This window comes from Betta splendens, chromosome 6, assembly GCF_900634795.4.
Source record: "Betta splendens chromosome 6, fBetSpl5.4, whole genome shotgun sequence".
NCBI lineage: Eukaryota > Metazoa > Chordata > Actinopteri > Anabantiformes > Osphronemidae > Betta > Betta splendens.
The window spans coordinates 15446362-15465546 of NC_040886.2; the positions used below are offsets into that span (position 1 = coordinate 15446362).

Here is a 19185-nt window from a genome sequence, read left to right on the forward strand (position 1 = left end):
GCATGCACGCACACAGACACACAGACACGCACACGCACACACACACACACACACACACACACACACACACACACACACACACACACACACACACACACACACACACACACACACAGAGGAACTGTAATCACAGGGGTCCAAAAGGAATCCCAGAGCCAGAATGGGCTCCAATAACATGCTTTTCAATACGGCGGCGCTTGTCTCATTCTCCCATTCCCCCAGGGTATGTAGTTTGAGGAGATTCAACCTGACATGACTGAGAGATTTACAAGGTGTAGATAGAAGCCTATTTTCCCACAGATACCAAGTCCTATCAATGCGGTGCCGAGGTCTATCAATTACAGAGCAGACAGGCTTCCGCACTTGGACATTCTTCAACGGATGTCCCGTCTCTCGGTATTAGAAAGCAGAAAGGCATGCTGCTACTCACTGCCGAGACACTAATGGGACAGTGGGTGTATTTGAATATTTGAGTGCCACTGGAATGTTTTCCCTTCAAACACCAATCTGTGCCCGCAGCTACGTAAAGCATTGTTGTTAATGATAACAGCACATGGGAACAGAGACGCTTCAAGGTTGTGTCGCTGCTGTTTGTGTGTAAATGAATCTGATGCTTGGAGGGGTCATGTGTTGTGCATACAGTCAGAGCTGATGTGCAATTAACTATTCATTATATAAATCTTATTGGGGAATTATTCATGCACACGGCTTATGTGAATAAGTGTTACACCGCGCCTTAACCTATTTTTTGTTTTCTCCTGCGCCCATGAGGATCCAGACTCCCCTCTCTGTATCTTCTCTGCCATGGATCCACCTCTAGCAACATTATCGGCGAGTACCATCTGTTCCCTGCAGCAAGTGTAAAATTGAGCTGCTTGAAAGTCATCCGATATCGATCACAGCCACATTAATTTCATAACACCATATACAGCGTGTCACCGTGCGTAATCACATCCCGGAATCTATGCGGTCGGTCATGCCACCGCTCGTGACCTGCATCGGCTATGACTGCATGTCAGGACACGATGCAAGTGAAGCTGATAAAATATGGAGTGGATCGTGGGCTCTGTGTCAAATATTACTGCTCAGGAAGGCAGACGTCTTGAAGTTTTAATAATTAACATGGACACATGAAGGGTCTGATAGATATCAAACTAATGTTAATTACACATTAAGTAGAGAAGCAATGGACGAAAAAAAAAAAAGACCAGTTTCTCCACTATTTTCTTCCTTTTCTCTCAAGCCAGATAACTTAGTCTTTAACGCATTTGATAGTGCACTTTAATAGATTTTTTTCCCCCATCGGAGAGAGTAAATGGCCTCGCTTTAAAGAGCTGGTATTCAACAGGTATCTTTTCCTGGGAGATTATTTTAGAACTGCGGGAAGGGAGAGTTTTGATAGTTTGTGCTCACAAATTAGCACACACATTAACAGTGGTCCACATCAGTAATTCATGCACACAAATTAACAGAACAATAAGCATCCCACGCAGCCCAATTAGAGTGTCCTTGAAAGGGCAACGCAGTGTTATGTCTGAACCGGGCAACCGAGGCGGCCCAACAAAGACGACCAAGTGATAAGATCTGAAACATGACGGCGCTGTTCAAGCGCTTTCTTCTGTTGGCTGGTGAAGGTCAATAGGTTAGAGGTCTTAAGTTGTGACCACAATTTTGCCAGTGAAATGAACAGGGTTAAATCAGGGTCGGAGGTCACAGTGGGGCCGTAACCCCACCTGCTGGAGTGGAGCGGCTCGGTGATTAGTGGGTCAGACTGCAGCTCTGCTCGACTGCCTCTCGAAAACGAGACAGGTTAAAACTGGAATTATAAATATGAAGCTACCAAGGAATTAACAAAACAACAACTATTATGTGCAATTCTAGAACATTTAAACACTGTATCAGTCATTAGTTCAAGTGTTGGGTAAGAGAGATTTTACCAGATGGTGGCATACGCTGAACGCTTAGCAAAAATGATTATGAATCATCCTCCTGGGACTGTGACAATCCAAACCAAATTTAATGGAAATGTGGCCAGAACCGGTCGCAGACAGCAGGCACACTGACCAACCGCACGCGCCGTCTTTAAGCTGTGCTGCTTGTGCAAGAAAAACCAATCAAAGGCCCGGCAAAAGCCCACAAACGCATTAAACGCAGTGGAGTCATTTATTGCAAATCCCAGAGGATCTCACCCATGACAAGCTCAACGTGTCACAACAACAGCCGAGCTACCACAGTGCAAACAAGACCAAGATCCAATCAGATGTGTCTGTGGTGTTTAAGTGGTTTCTTCACATTTGTTAGACTACATGTATACCTGTATAACCAGCAAGCTGTTTATAGAACAGCTGCCTTCAACCTGTCAGGAAGTGATCTGCATTTCCTTATAATTACTGTTGTCAAAGCTGGAAGCTGGTGTCAAATATACAGTAGGCAAGAGCTGGAAAACAGCCCGCAACTCACAGCTCCTTTTCAAGTTCAAATCAATCTGGGTTCTTGTTTGTGATTCAATCAAGGAAGCCTGTTGCAGGGGGCACAAAAGTCACAGATGACACGAGGCAATCTTGCATCAAACAAACCAGACATGAGTAGCTAAACAAATCATTGTCAGCAACTCGCGAGCACGGAGACATTAAGTTAAATGAAAGCGCGGCAGGATGATTGAGCCGAGCCAAGTCATCAGCAGTCATTGTGAGAACCGCGCTTTCAGACGGCAAAAATACATAGAGCACTTTACAGCCAGATGCTAATAGCACATTAAGACCTAATCTCTGCGGGGTTACGCGGGAACCAGAGAGCACGGAGACGGCGGGAGAGCACGACGTGAGTGGGAGTGCGCCAGAGAGGAGTGCATGCCCTGCAGGCTCCTCTTTAGTACATGCTCCATTGTGGTTGACTGTATAGATCGATACGTCAGGTCAATAGATCATTAAGCAGTCCCTATGCTCCTGAAATAACACAGGGATCAGAGTGGAGATAAGAGCCCGGATCAATGCTGGACAGACGAGAGCCAGGAGCAGTTGATGCGGGATGAAACGGGCACGTGGGGCGTGGGTCCTGTCAGGGCAGCGAGCCCCTCGGCCCAGATGTGTGCACCGACACATTAAGCTCATGCAAACAATTAAGTGGCATACATTTTGAGTTCAGTGACGTCAAGCTATGCTGCTGGGTTCATCTCCACTCTCCGAAGGTTTCAGAGGCCGCATTTGGACAGGATTAATTTTACAACCCTCATCTCATGACAAAAGCTGTTGTTCCAGACAGTGTTTTAGCCACTGGCAAATTACAGGCGCTTGTACGATGATAGACAATGAGAAGCGGCAGGAATGTGACCGTCACCTTTCATCTTTGCTTGAAAGAAGTTCAAACTAAGCTGTTCACAGTGAGGTCTGTGAATTATCCAGACTGATGGACACTACTCCCGAAAAGACACACCGCTGTTGAAGTTTAAAATGTAATTTTTCACCGCTGTGAGCACCACAAACAAATTTTCCTCGTTTCAGGGTGGTTGATGTAGCAGCGGAAATCTCAGACGTACAAATCTCCAAAACCCAGACACAGAAAACTACCTCTGTGGCTGGTGAGCACAGAATGGGGAGAAGTGAGGAAATACGAATGGATATGAAACATTAGCTCACGGGTGTGAAGGAATAGTGGCGCCTCGGCCACGGTTTGACCACCTGTGTGTGTGTGTGTGTGTGTGTGTGTGTGTGTGTGTGTGTGTGTGTGTGTGTGTGTGTGTGTGTGTGTGTGTGTGTGTGTGTGTCTGGGTGGGGCACTCGAGAGAAGCACCTTTATGCAAACAAGCAGCCAGGAAGTAATGGATGAGGTTTCAGGTGGCAAATGGCAAAGCACAGCTGGACAGAAAAAACATAATCCTATTCTAGTAGGGCCAGTGATGCGTTTATTGCCTTTTTAAAATTCACTAGTACAGATCATTCTGTCTGGTTAACTCATTAACATCAGTGGTTATCTGGAGAGCCGCCTTAATGACGCACATTATTCCAGGAGCCTCTAGGCTAAAGCATGTGGCACTGGTTTTAAAAGATGTCTTCTATCAGATAAGGATGTAATTATAGAAAACACAGCACTGTGTTCACTAATGCCATCATAAAGCACTTAATCGTATGGCGGCATTAATATGCCAATTCTAATGCCTTCCTATATAGCAAATATCAATGTAAGCCCATTGTTATTACTGAGATCTATTCGTAATATGAGAAGTCCGTTTTAAAAGGTCAGCGCCGATTGTTTCTCAAGTCGTTTCACAGAAATGGCAAAAAATTGATTCAGGATCATTGCGGCGCTGAACTCCTTAGGAATTGATTTGATATTTTATAATACATCAAGCTGTCTGCTCCGCTGTAAGGAAGAGAGGGGTTCCGTGTCTGCGGACCCCTTCCCATTATGGTCCGTGTGAGAAAATTTACATAAACAGCGCGGGGGGTGAAGCCCAGGGCCCGGCGCTTCCTGCCCCCTGCCTCGTGCCGCTGTGGGCTCTTCCTGTCTGGCTGCCGGGGACCTGAGCAGCGCCGAGCGCAGAGGAAGAGGAAGGGGAGGGGGTGAGGATGAGGAGGAGGAGGAGGCGGCGAGGTGGAAAGCCATGCGCAGATGCTCCACCCTAAAGAGGAACAGCCTGCCAGCCCCCGGTGGACATCTGCTTTCACAGGTGTGCTCACCCAGTGTGATTAAGATTGGCGCTGCGCGTCCCCCGAGCGCTGCTCCGCCGCGCCGGCGCCGTGGGTGCCGGGCGCGAGAGCGAGGGATGGAGCAGTTGTGTCATTTTGGGGCAGATGGAACCGGTGATGAGAGTTCGAGCGGAGACGGTCGAGGGGAGTCGCGCGAGAAAGTTTAGAAAGGCTCATTCGCCGCAAACAACTGTTTAGAGGAACACAATTTAAGGAGACCCGGATTATTCTGAGCGCACGCGGATCATCCTCCGCGGTTTGATTAAAGCGGGACGTCGACGTCGCATGAAAGGATTGGAGCAAGACAGACAGGGGAGCGCGATCCAGCACGTCCTCAGACTGGATGGCCTGAGAGTGAAGCCATTCACCTCCAGAGGAGCCTACAGCTCATAGGTGGGCAGTGGTTTTGGCAGAACCAACATGGCTGCTACCCAGACACACAACGCACCTGCTGCCATGGCAACCAGAAGAGGGATTGCTTTCCCTTACACCAGCATGCCACTCCATGCTTTAATGTAAAGCGACAACTTGCCGGAATTAATTTGTGTGTTGTCAAAAAAAATGTCCCCCCAAACAGACGTAATTCAGAAAAAAGGAAAAAAAAATAAAGCAATTTCCTTTATTTATGTAGGCTTCCCCATCCACCCACACACCCTAATTCACCAGTGGTTTTTGAGAACTTTCACCCATTTCAAGTGATCTCACTCCTGGAGTACTACGAGGCAGCGACAAGAAAATCTTTAACGAACGAGAAAGCAATTCCATTTCACAGCAGCGAGGAAGCGAGGAGGAGGGGCGGGAGAGTCAGTCACCAGCTTCTAAAGAGAAATGGAAGCCTTGGATAAAAGCTGCTCACCCCAAGATATCTCCAGAGGAGAAAAAAAAGAGACAGACTTAACACCAAACCGTCCTGCTGTACGACTCAGAAGCTTACCTAGCGCTGACAACTGACAGGAACAGCTACACTCAACGTAGCTTATTAGCATTTGTGAATATCACTTTGCTTGTGCCCTCGAACTTCTTAAAGCTCTATCTGTGACTAACAGAGCAACAACATCTTTTGCAGCAGAAATGATTTGGCAAACACAGCATAAATAAGAACTAAACGCAGACTTATTCGTGTTCTATCAAAAGGCACCGGAGTTCTCGTCTCGACGCACATGTTCGTGACTTGCCAACGCTGCCAAGGAAAACCTGTTGCCAGCGCTTAAGGGGAACAGTCCATCAGCACCAGAATAAGAATGATAGATGTGCACATGCAGCAGGCAGTATTCAGAGTTAATGTTGCTTGCTGCGATATCAAGCTGCTTGAAACAAACATATTCCATTAGCCACTCTGGGATATATTACAAACCCTGATCACACAGCCAGCGCGCAGCCCTGATTCCATTATCCGTCCAATCATGTGCAACCCCTCCCTCCCTCCCGTCCACGACGCGACGGCAGGCGTCGCTCCCACCGCGATGCCCGGCTCCAATCTGCTCTCACTTCCCCTCGCCTGGCGGGTGCAGCTCAGCGAGGGGTTCGACTTCTCCTCGGAAAAGCTAGACGTGAGAAATGTATATATTTGTAAGTGCTAATACTAAGCGGCACAGAATGTTGGGCCAGCACCAGACAGATGGTTCTGAGAGAGGCAGAAGATCAGAGAGATGCTCCCTCCCACCCTCGCTGCCCCAGTTCCTCAATTGCTCTGAGAGAAGGCTCTATCACAGCTCTGCATGGCACCGAGGAGCTTCAGTGAACAAAAGTGGCCTTAATTCCCCTGATGTAAGAATCGGCTCACTCTAACAAGGGTATCAAAGTAGTTCATCAATGAGAGAATATTTAAAACAGCAACTCTCCAAAGCCTCGGCCATGGGTGAAATGTCTTTGGGAGAGAACCTGCGGTGTAGAAAGACACATACAGTAAAATAATAGACAGGCAGATAAACAAGACAGTCAAAGAAGGATGTTTAGAAAAAGCACGCAAGCAGGAAAGCTCTTCACCAACTGTAGCAGTGACTAATGATATGGAAATACTTGGATGTTACTGGTTTAAAGGCACAATTAGCCTTGCCCAGAGTGTCCTTCATAAAGCAACAGATTAATTGATATAATCAAAGGCCAAGTGGGCTTAATTTATGAAGCCAGAATCCTCTGGAGCAAAAGTTGTACAGTGTGGACAGAAGCAGTGACTGACTCACTGTTGAGGCACAGTATCGCTTGTTTTCAACGCGCATCTGCTTTAAACCTGGCTCATCACGGAACCTCAGAGGGGGCCATGGTCAAACCAAGTGCAGAGAGCTTAACAGCACGCGTACACTAGGGGAACACAGGACCAGTCATCAACCAAACAGAAACAGATGGGTTCACTTTCACACAAAAGAAACAGGCCCGTTTACCTGAATGGGCCGGGCAGCGCCAGCAGACATTAAATGGCTGAGACGTATGTACAAGGATGGACTGTGCCCAGCGCTCTGCCTCCGTCTATCTGAATCTCACACACAGGAATGTGCTACAATTCACCCAAAGTGCGAATAACTCAATCAGGGGTGAAGACGCCGCGGCAGAACCGCTTCCACGCCGACAATATGTTGCCGGGGTTTGTGAAGCGAGGGGAAGGTCGAGAAGAAGCTGCATATCGATTCCACTTCTCATTGTTCAGTTGAGACATAATGCTCCCATTGTCTGCGTGTGCTCCTCTGACCTTTACCAGGCCGCGGAGGAAAGGCTAGCGCCGCGAGGCCGAGAGGGAGATGCAGCCGCTGCTCTGCACTTAACACACAGCTCACAGGTTGAGACGCGGCACGGCGTGACGCACAGACTGTCTGCCGACCTGCACGCCCGCCGCCCGGCCCGACCTTGGTACCGTTGAGCCAGAGTGGGTCCGCAGCACTCCTCCCATGCTTAGAGACACAGCCGGAAAACAAAGAAATGTGCCGGAGACACGGGGTTCATTAACGGATAAACGGCAGGAGGAGGGGGGAAGGAGAGAGATGGGAATAAACAAGGAAATGACAACGGACAGAAGATACGGGGAGAGGTTGGCAGCCGTCCATGAAAAAGACAGCTGGCAGCGACATCCTTCACAAACCTGGCGAAGCAAGCGGCATGATGGAACCAACCTCATGAGGCGGGGAGGGGAGGGAAAAAATGAGGGGAGGGGGTTTGTCGTGGTAGATAACGGGGCTTTTCGTCTCCAGACTCCCGTGCTAATTAACACGGTTCCACATACAGGCCCCCTGCCTGCCTCGCAGCCTGGCCTCGGCCATCGGTCCTGTCACGGAGGGACACAGCACGAGGGGGAAACGCGTGTGTGAGGACGGGCCGGGGGAGGATGAGGGATGGAATAGGATGGAAGGTGAGGCGAGGTCTAGCGGCCTTGTCTGAAGGGGCGCCGGCTCCCCCGCCAGACTGGGTCCACCGGCGGAGCGGACGGAGGGCGAAGACGAATGAGTCGGGGCGCTGGGACGCTGATCAACGGCCGACTCGCTCACCGGCCACCTCACTCCGTCGCACACCTCATCCACAGGGAGCGGGAGGAAGACAGACGGAGAGGGGAGGACGGCCAATGAGCCGGCACCGGTCCAGTCACAACACCGCGGACACAAATCCTGGTTCTGTACCATTAGCTCCAGACCATCATAAATCACAGCCAGCAGGCAGGACGGAGGTAGAAAGCCAAACAGAGAAGTCAAGAAGCCACAGCTACACACTGCTGGTCAGACGGCGCGGGAGTGGGCGGAAACACGGAGAAAGCATCTACAACAACACAGGACCAACTACTCACATAATGGAGGCGCTGGCCTGTGCAGGGACAGGCGTCGAGCCTCCAGGCCTTTTAAACGCTGACTGAAATGCGTCCAGCACATTGATCTTTGGAACTGTTACATAATAAAAGTTGTCACGGAGCGTTTTGGCATCCACTGTTATGCCTTTATTAGATGACTGACAGGCCTCCGTCACCTTCGTTCCTGTACAACTGCGATGCTGCGGCGCGGGACCAGCCGCGCTGGTTAAATTTGCCTCTGATTCCAGTGTCACCAGCAACGCTCTCCTCCACCATCAACACCTCTTCACGGTGGGAAGCACAAACGCAGACATCATCCATTCACCTTCTCTCTGGGAACAAAACACTACCAATTTAGAATGAGACCAAGACCACGGAGCAGATTTCCTCCCATCTAGTGTCCAAAGCTTGTTTTTAAGGCCCTCGTCAATGCTCGTCTTATTAGTGGTTTCCCTTCGTATCAGTGGTGCTTTTGTGTTTCAGCCGCAAAGGTCACTCACCTACGAACAGACGACGAGATGGATGAAACGTGAATGTGGGCTTTAACAGGGGGTGTCATTAACTGGCTATTCCTTAGGATGGTACCTCTAATGATACTAGTAGCGCAACAGAAGACTGGTCTGTGCTTCCCTAAAGGCCCTCATTAGAGCTGCTTTTGTCATCCTGTGTGTTTGAGACTGGGAAAAAAAAAGTTTGTGCTTGTTTGTTCAAGAGTTTCTACACGTATTTCTAGATTTACTGATCTGTCCTAAAGTAACAGACTGCTTTCATTACTTGTCTGAGTGGTTCTTGTCATAATATGGATTATTGCAATCACTGAGTTGGGCTCAATAACGCAACAAAATACTGCAGATCCTAAACGCATTAAGAGAAGAAATACAACCAATTAACTTTGGACATGGAAAAACCTTAATTAGAAACAAGGTACTCACTATTAAGCTGGTTAAGATATCGCCACGGGCAATTTGACAGATTTAAATTTGAACACATTTTGCTTTGGGTAGAACCTTTCGCTTGTACATCGTCTCATTTCATAGTTAATTTTTTCAGTGTTTATACAAAATTAAAATGAACAGAAACAACTTCACAAGATGGCGTGCTCAGACTGAATGGATCTATTCTCATCCCTGTGCTGATTTTAACAGCGGAAAGCGCAGGTGAAGTTAAAAATACTTTGTTAAATGATCAGCACTGAAACTCGTGGCATTTGGCACCAGTTTCATCAAATACACCAGAGTGGAAGCTGCCTTTTACAAGCTACTTAACACAAGAGCTTGTAGCCCAGAGTCTCTTTTTTGTACCTTATAAAAGCCTCCATTAACATACTTATGATCCAGTAAACCAGACGTGGAGTCATTAGGATTTTGTCACTGTAAATTGGGATACTCTATTAGAACATGTGGGTTAGTGTTTCTATTTGGTAATGCCATTACTGGAGCAAAAGCTTCATTAGCATTACTGTATGTAATAACCTCAAATTGGGATTTTCTAACCCAGATTCCAACCACGCCCAACACAGGCCTGCTGCCTCGGCATGCACCCTGCTGGCAGATAATCAGATAAATACGTCTCCCTCTGGATTGTACATATATACTGAGCCACTAGACAAGAGACAGTTGCTTGTAGATTTAGCTGTGGCATGGAAATGCAGTAGGAGAGTGCATATGTCAAAGGATTCGGTTTCGTCGGCACAAACTGGCAGCACAGCAACTCTTGGTCTTGCAGCAAGCAGTGGCAAGCGTGTGCCAATCCTACCTCACACAGCACTACGCCACGGGGGGCTAAACACTTCTACACTGTGATCCAATTAATTTCATCTCCACACGCCGCACATTTCGACATGCTAGGAGCAAAAGGAGAAGAAATGGAGGTAGGAGGGGGGTGGAGGTGAGCGGTGAGGCAAGTGGGAATAGCAGAGAAAGAGGAAGTGGAAGGATGGGCCGGGGAAGGGAAATCTTAGAATTTCCCGTATCTTGCATTTGAGTTTCTGCACAGGGAGAGGAAAATGCAATTACACATGGCCTCTCAGCCTTTTCAGGCAAGTGCGGGGTGTAGCGGAGAGGAGGTAGTGGTCGGGTTTGTGCCCTGTGGGGGCCAGCACTCCCATACTCTATGCTAATAGGCGCTTGTTCTGCATTCTAACAGGCATTTGGTGGCATGGCATTGAGTGGGGAGCAGCAAAGGGTGAGCGCAGAGCATCAGCAATTTAAGGGGGTGTGGGGGAGGAGGTGAGGTCTGTCGCCTGGTGTCTCGAGAGATACTGGGAATAATGAAAAACTCTGGTGGGACTTCAAAGTAAATGACTGGTCATTTCCTGTGGTGATGGCTGATACCGGCCTACATGTTGGGGCAAAAACGCACGCACACACTTAGTCACACATTCCTGCCATCACACCACTTCCTTTGATGATATAGCTGAGGCAAATAGAAGGCGAAACAAGTCTTTGGATGTGGAATAGATTTGAAAAGCTTTTGTGTGAGGCTGGCGGAACCATCTAAGCTTTAGCCATGGCCGGGGGGTCAGCGCTTACGCAACGCAACTGTAATGCCAGAAAGCAGCTGGTGATGTTAACTTTAGTTTTTCTACATAGAGACTGAAAGAGAGGTGACAGTGGATTTAAAAAAAAAAACCTCTTGTTGTGAGGCAATGACAGACGTGAATGAATGCAAAACATTTCCATTTTGGCAGACATGCCTGGATATTACAGCAGGAACAATAATAATAATGTCAGTTACAGAGTTTAGCGCTGCAGGACTTCGCATCGGGACGCTTAACACCTAAGATAGGTCTTCTACTGTAGGTTTGTGACTTACAACAAGTTTGCATGTCATAAAGAAGGTCTGTAAGGTCATGACACCCAATTTTCCGTTTTGAAATGAGACCAGATATTCACTCATTCAGCAGAAAACAGGAAACCACTTTAATCTCTTCAACATTCCTGTCATACTTCACTTCAAACGCTGTTTGTTTATCCACCGCTGTTTTATAACTCCACATTGCGTCATTGTCTTAATTTCTGAACATCTAAACCAATATAATTATAGCATCCATTACAACTGTTTGTTTTGTCTTGATTTATGGTGTTGTTCTTTACTTGTCGCTGAGCTAGAGATAGAGTGAGCTCCTATATGCACCATGCACAAACCTTAAGCCTTGTACTGTACAATCATTACACTCTGTGTGTTCGATGAGGTTCACGGATGACATAACAACAACAACAACACTAAATGTACACTAACGGCAGCCCAGATGTGACACAGTGTCTCAAAAATGCGGATAGAGATATGCGCATTGCTCATCAAGGCGTCAATACGGACCAACATGCGCAAAGAACACAATCGCAGCGATAATCTATGCGAGAGGGAGGATTTCAAGAGCGGCACGCTGTGCAAACACAAGCCAGCCTGTAGTGTCTGTTTGTGGCCAAAAGCAATTCTTATCCTGTCATCTTGTTCTGGTATGAAAGCCAGCCTGCCCATTTAAGAGCCTAGGAGCACATTCATGTAAGACTTGTGTGTAAGTATTGAGCACACGTTGTGAGACAGAGTGAACAGAAACACACATCTGGTTCCATTCAAAATTTCTGGAATTCTTCGCCTGCTTGGTTCAGATTACTTCCTGAGCCCCCATGCTGGCTGCGCAGGAGAGGAGATAAACTTTACCACTCAGCACAATGCCTGGCCTATTCCACATGTAACTGGGAGGATGTAGGTTGACAAAGGATAGAGGTGAAACTTGGCACAGACGGGGCTCCAGCTGCAGAGAAGCAAGGTATGCTAATGTAGCGCTAGCGCTAGTGTGCTGAGCAAGACGGGCCCTCGGGGAAGGTAAGAGTAAAGGTTCTTCCCGATGGAACAGCGCCTTAACATCCTAGGTTTTCAAACCCGTCCCATTCACAGGCACCGGGGAAAGCCCCAGCAGTGCAGGGTCAGCTCTGTAGACATCCAGACCACAGAGACAGCCATAACATTTAAGGCCGCAGGAGCTTAGCCTGAGGCTCCAGTGCAGGATAAACAGGCGTCAACAATAGCCCGCCTCGGAGAGGAAGCCTCCATGGTAAGAAGGTGGAGACTTTGCCTTTTCATAATGCACCAGCAGTCTGGCAACACAGCGTTAGCAGCATGATGATTAACATATATAACGCACAGATCAGCTGAAAGCACTGGTGGATGAACCAGTGTGCTTTTACTGGCGCTGAACATGTGGGTGACGAGAAGCTGGAGCAGAAGCAGAAACTCTAAGCGCCAAGTCACGCAGCTGTGGAGCAGAAAGAACTTACTGGATAAAGACGGAGTAGAACACATGACTGCTTTGACTGTGTGGCTTCTGATACCATTGTTCATGTTCCTCCGCCAGATTCTCAACAACAGTGTGTGATCAAAGCCACAAAGCTAAATTTATTCACTAGAATACTGAACAACATGTGTGATGGTGTTAATGTTTCTGCTGACAGTGGGGTGAACTCACTACTAAGGGTCCACCTTCAATACAGCAGCTACCTCCAGGTATTCAGTTAGAAGCTAAACTAAACCATATTCATAGTTTTTTTGTGAAGGGACCCAGTGTGTAGCATTCAAGAACAAATGCAAACCTTTACCCTTCCCTGGAATCACTTTGTGCTACACAGGGGTCTCTATAATTCTTGCATGCTGCCTTTCCTTTGCATTTCACCACGCCTCCACTTTCATTCTCTTATCTACCAAGTTTGACAGAGTGATGTCTTCAGCCGAAATCACCTCGTCTACTCCGGTTCCCCAGGAGATGGAGTGGCAGTGATGTAGACGATTCAATCAGCGAGATGTGAAGATCGCAGACAATACGCTGCGGCCCCATTACCCCTGTACTCGGTTACCGCTAGCAACACTTAGCTTGGGCCCCCACCTAATGGGCCATAATATCATTTTACGCCATGTTCCAGCTCTTTATACTGGCTCTAAACATAACTCTGTCGCCAAGGCACAATAAAAACAGATATATTTCTTTATTACTCCTCAAGAAGCATATCACCAGATCTGAGCACCCCTGGAAAGGAAACTAATATCTACAGGAACCCGCTCTTTCCTTGGCTCATTTAAAGCAGACGCACGGTTATTATTGCATTGAGCTGCACTCTGCTGGCCTCACCTCCCCATGCCGTTCACTCAGAGCATAATGGATGTTTTATTATAATCAAATGAATACAATATCTTCACCATAAATAGCCTACTTAAAAAAACATTTTCCCTGCCTTGCAATATGTTTGACTGTCCATCACGCCTCAAGCAACGAGGTGCCACATGTTTAATTCAGAGCCGATGCAATTTGCGTGTTGTGTGCTACTGTATAGGCGGAAACAGCAACTCATCTACCTTGAGCTCACACCGGCCTCCCCAATCTGCCCCTCCCCCCACCCAATAATCACACGCTTCGTCGTGACTTCAAACTCATGTGACTCACCGACAGGTTTATTACTTCGCATGATACTAGGAAGATGAAATGTCACTTTGGTAGTCTGCTTTTGGGGCCGCTCACCCTCGCCATCTCACAGGGCAAGTGCTCTGCTTGGGGGTCTGGAGCCAGAAGGACAAAATTTCGCTTCAGTGAGGGCATGTTATTATCCACAACCAGGAATCATCGCCTACACGGGGTATACGCTGCCTTTGTCCTGCACCCTATATATCACCAGCTCTGACCAGCCCATTTAGACTATGGGGATCTGACAAGAGATGAGCAAACACTTGGTCAGGAACGCGTGTGTGTGAAGTTAGGGAATCCAATCTCTCACACAGAGGAGCAGAGACAGGTGGGCAGATATGCTGTAGGCCCAGAACAACCCAGGTGGCATCCATGAATGAAATGACAGGATTATTGTTGTATTAGAGAACCTGCTGAGATGGTTGATAATGCGGTTTACGCTTGGACGTCTCACCGCTCGCAGGGGAAAAAGTAACACATTTTTAAAAAATAAAAATACGGACAGGTTCTTCGCTTTTTTGCCATTCAAGGTTTGGTTTCCCCTTTGGTTTAATGGACAGGTCTAGTGTGAGCTAGCAGACAGACATCAATTCAAGTACTTTAGAATTTAGGACTTAAGCATTATTGTGGCTGAACCTCCTGAAATTGGGGCAGTCAACATAAGCCCCACTGGTTAAAAGCAGGATTATTGTTGTGTCAACAACCCCCATAGATAATAGTAATTACTGCCCTTACTGCAGTGCCATCAGACTGAGGCAACTTCGCTCGCTGACAGCTTGGTCCTAATTACCAAGAACCACCAATTACTGGCTCCATTTCATTATTTATATTGCTCAGCACACTCAAATAAAAGAGACTTCAGTGACTCGGAGCAGTCACATCTCTGGCAGCTGCATAGGATCATCCAGAGGACCTGCTGAATCATTGTCTTGTAGTTAGATTTTTTTTCCTGACAATATAGTCAGCGTGTAAACAACACTGTGAGTGCAAAGAAGCTGAGGAGAAAAAGGAAAATTAAGCCAACAGGGGGCTTCCTTCACTTCCTTTATGCCAACGACAGGAAGTAATTTAGCTGCAAAGGAAGAACATTATCATTTCTTCCTCCCTCACTTGCTCCCGCTCATTTCACTGCCAACAAAGCAGCAGAATCAATTGAAAAACATCAGCTCTGAAGCCTTTCACAGTTTGCATGTTGTATCTACATTCATATTTCATTTATTCCTCTGCGAGATCCATGCTAGAATAATTGACTTGTCGGCTGACACGCAAAAGAAGCCTCTAAAATAATAATAAACACAACATAAAAACAAAATTCTTTATCTGCTGAGTGTATTCAACCATTCACACACACATACTGATTTTCGCAGATGTTTCCTATCACCTTCTGCTGCCAAGCGGCGTCCAGTGATGGTTGGGAGGAGGCGAGCGGGGGCTCTGGGCGGGAGTGTGAAATTCGGCTATTGCTGCTCCAGTGAATTTTGCAGAAACTTGGCAGATGATGGTGGAGATTTGTATGTCTGTGGATTTGACATGAAACTGTTTGAGAGGCTCGTCTGGAATCCGTCTCTCAACGAGCCTCCATTTAAAGTGGGACTGGCCGTTTAGCTTATGTTCCTATAAAGGCGTGCGGGCACATTTCTCCTCCCCCAAGGGCCCAGAAGGGTAATTAAGCTGGCAGACAGGTCCTATAGCATCATCTGAAAGATAACCGTTTCAAAACATTGTGTTTGCTTCAAAATGAGTAAGGTGAAGCGCATAATCCTCACATGGGGGAACCAAATACAAAGCATCTGTATCATCTACAGATTTCTGCAATTGGACACCTTGCTGATTAACAAAGACTCGTCCCCTAATGTTGATTCAGTAAAGATTCAATGAACCACAAAACCTGCTCAAACAGCAGCTCGTGCTCAGGAAGCTATAAAGCATGTAAAGCTATCGTGATCCAAAAAGGACAAACCGTCTCAAAAACACGATTAAGTATGTACAAAAGGAATCTAGCATGGTGATCCAAAGCGCTTAGCATTTTAATGACAGTTGCGCAGGGCAGGCCTTGTTTGCAGGGGCTAGAGTGGAGCAGTATATATGGCCCGGAGGCCGGATCTGTTCCAACTGTGCCCTGGCAAGGAAACGTGGAGCCCAGTCAGCCACGACAGCTTGGATATTCACAGGGGGTGACGGAAAACTGGAGAGCTGCAGAGCCGTGTTGGAGATGGGGGAGCGCAGGGGCGGCGGGGAAGGGGCCGATGAGTCAGGAACAAGGTGTTTCGTATTATTTTGGTGCCGCAAGGACATGGCACTTTGTGTGTTCAGTGAGGAACAAGCGAACGTGGGCCGGCGACGGGGGCCTCGCGTACCCGCCGGCCTGCTGTGATTAAGGCAGGTGTGTCTGGACGGTGGCGAGCAGCGTCTAAACACTATAACACATTCTTAAGGTGTGAGTTTATGCCGCCACTGCAGTACCTTCCTCCAGTGACGATGAATGTTTAAAGCCTGCAATTGAATTAGACATTTGTCACTACACAGGAACAACTCGCTGGTTCACCAAGTGTGCATGTCTCCCACTTTAACCTGTCGCCAATGAGGGTTTGGATTACATGACATGTTGACATTTGACAAAGCATTGTGACAGTTTCTGAGTTTCCAGAGATCGCAGACATGAAAGTCGGGATCGCCGCTTTGATTCAGTGTAACATATGATTGATTCACTCTCTTCTCCGGAGACGCATAGTTAAATTTTGAGTCATTTTGAATATCACAGAAAGGACTTTTGATGTTGGACGGCTTCCTCCTCACTTGATTAACCTGAACCAACTTCAAAAGTGCCACAGTGAGTGTATCGCCATCAGCAATATTCTAAACAAACGTGCAGCGTTTTTCAAAAACAATATTTACTAGTAGCTTCCTCTTTGAATTATTAAGTGTCAAAGACACTAATATCCATTCAGGGGTCTTTGTTTACCTATTGTGATGTACTCTTCAAAGCAACACGTTTAGAAAGTTGGACAATCTCACACAAACAGTGTGCAGAAATAAAATCATTAACCGCACCGAACGAAATTCAAAGCACCTAAAGTTTTTCAGCAGATACAAAAACTAGCAAGGGAAAAGAAAAGCCCCACCCTCACATCGTGAAGAAGGACAACAAAAAACAAGAATTGCCTTTGCTCATGTGAACCATAATTCATTCATCCCCAACTCTCGCTTTGCTTCAGGGTTGTGCCAAGGCAAAGCCTCATGGGAGAAATGATTGACACCTCCAAATCCTTGTGGATACCAAAAGGCATGTCATTTCCATGACATTTACACAATCTTCTGAGATGGAGGATGTGTGAGAAGTGTGAGAACAACAAAAGCACAAAAACAGTCAACAATCCTAAAAATAAGAAGTGTGAATTCTTAATGTGCTCCGTTTTGGGTTGTACTTAAAGGAAGTGTCTTTCCACCCAAGCTGCATTAATGGAGTTTGGCCAGAGTCACCACCCGAGGTAGCCTACATTTCAAATGAGCCATATTTTGTTTATCTTTAACACCAGCGGGCAGGCTGGCAGTCATCCAGTCCTGGAGGAAATGTGATGGAAAGTGGAGCGCAAGAGCTATGACCTAAGCAGACAGCTGATTGTGAGGAAGACGGGTGGGAAAAGTTGTCTGTCGAGCTGGGCCCTTCACAGATGGACGAGTGTAGCTCCAGTGTTGAGTCTTTGAACCACAGAAAGCGATTAGCAGGAGGTGGTGAACACCAGGGAAGCCCAGATACACGGCATCACTGGGACAGGTTAGGATTTCTCACAGTACCATTCATCTGTTCAGTCCAACTCTTAGATCATAAACAAGACAAACCAAATTAAGTACAAACGGAAGAAGCCTTCACACTTGTCTACAGCATATAAAACTATTGCAGCAGCCTTTAATAGCCAGGGGTCCTCATTTAATGGATATCTGAGGATGTAATGAACTGAAGCCTCTAATTAACAAGTCCAGAAACCTCCTGGTGTGCAAACACAGTTTGACAGAACATAACTTACTCTAAGTTGTTGCTAAGACTTGTAATAAAACCATTGTTTCCTGAAACACAAACACAGCGCTGACCATTCGCGAGCCGGCAGCGTTCCGCTTTGACGAGCACAATAACAAAAAGGGTTTTCGTTGGTGGACTGTGGCACCGAACCTTCCCTGAGCATCTCCCAGGTGCCGCTACTTGCTAACAGAGCCACCTCCTCACGTGCTTCCCTCCGCTGTAGTCCGTCCACTCGAGCTCACGCTGCAGTTTCTACTGCTACACTGACACAGACTCCCAAACAATGGGAGCCAGCTTTGCCTTTACTCAGAAAGTGGAAGATGGACTAATTAGATACCCCCCATGCCCCCACGTTAGCGCCTCCAACCCCTCATGCTGAATCACAACAGTTGGACCGCTGGAAGGGCTGGAAGTTTCTTTCCCCTCCTGGCTATAGGCCAATGGGAGACTGCAGTAATTGCCCCAATCCCACTGTGGGATTGAAGAGAAAGATTACAAGGGTGGTGCAAGCCAAGAAAAGTGAGAAAATGCTGGGACCAAGTGTGGGAATGAAGGTCTGGCAACAGAAAATACAGACAGCAAACGAGGAGACATTTCAGGCATAGACAAATGAGGCAAGGAAGGTTTATATTCATTTGAAGAAAAAAAAAAAAACACAGTATGACAAGCGAGACAGGTGCCTCAGATAAAACTCCTGGGGAATCTGCGGTGCATGAAAATAAAACAAAAGGAATGTAAACTGGCTAAAACACTGTCAGTGTAAGGGAAAACAGAATGACCTCAGGTGCTACTCACTAGGAAGAGGCAGACAGGGGTGCGGCGAGCGTCTTGGCTGTTGGAGTGGAACAGAGCAGGGTGCAGCGGTAGCTGCACAGTGGGCCCTCGCTGGACACTTCAATCACAGGCAGCCGGAGCCCCGAGCAGACTTGGCCAATTAGCCGCACGCTGCTGTTGACCCCCAGCTTCATTAAGGGCCTGGGATCTAGATGAGAGGAGAGAAGGGAGGGATTAGGGAGAGAGAGGGTCAACCATCAGCACCTGGTAGGTTTGAGGGGACACAGTGGAGTAGACACACACACACACACACACACACACACACACACACACACACACACACACACACACACACACACACACACACACACACACACACACACAGCGGAGGTGAAGCTCAAGGTTATAAGTACACAAAATCAACAGTGGGGAGGACCTTTCACACATCACCCCCCCCACCCGTGGGTTCACACCCGCAGCAAAG

The 19185-nt window shown here is 47.3% G+C and overlaps 1 protein-coding gene across 3 annotated transcripts in view; it reads right to left on the reverse strand.

Annotated features, from left to right (window-relative positions):
* The window catches only part of plxnb2b (plexin b2b), a 163253-nt gene that overhangs the window by 57394 nt on the left and 86674 nt on the right, over nucleotides 1-19185 (reverse strand). For all 3 annotated transcript variants that reach the window (XM_029153604.2, XM_029153603.3, XM_029153607.3), the window contains one exon: nucleotides 18723-18909. The gene's annotated coding sequence lies outside the window, so the exon portion shown is untranslated. The remainder of the gene's footprint in view (nucleotides 1-18722; nucleotides 18910-19185) is intronic.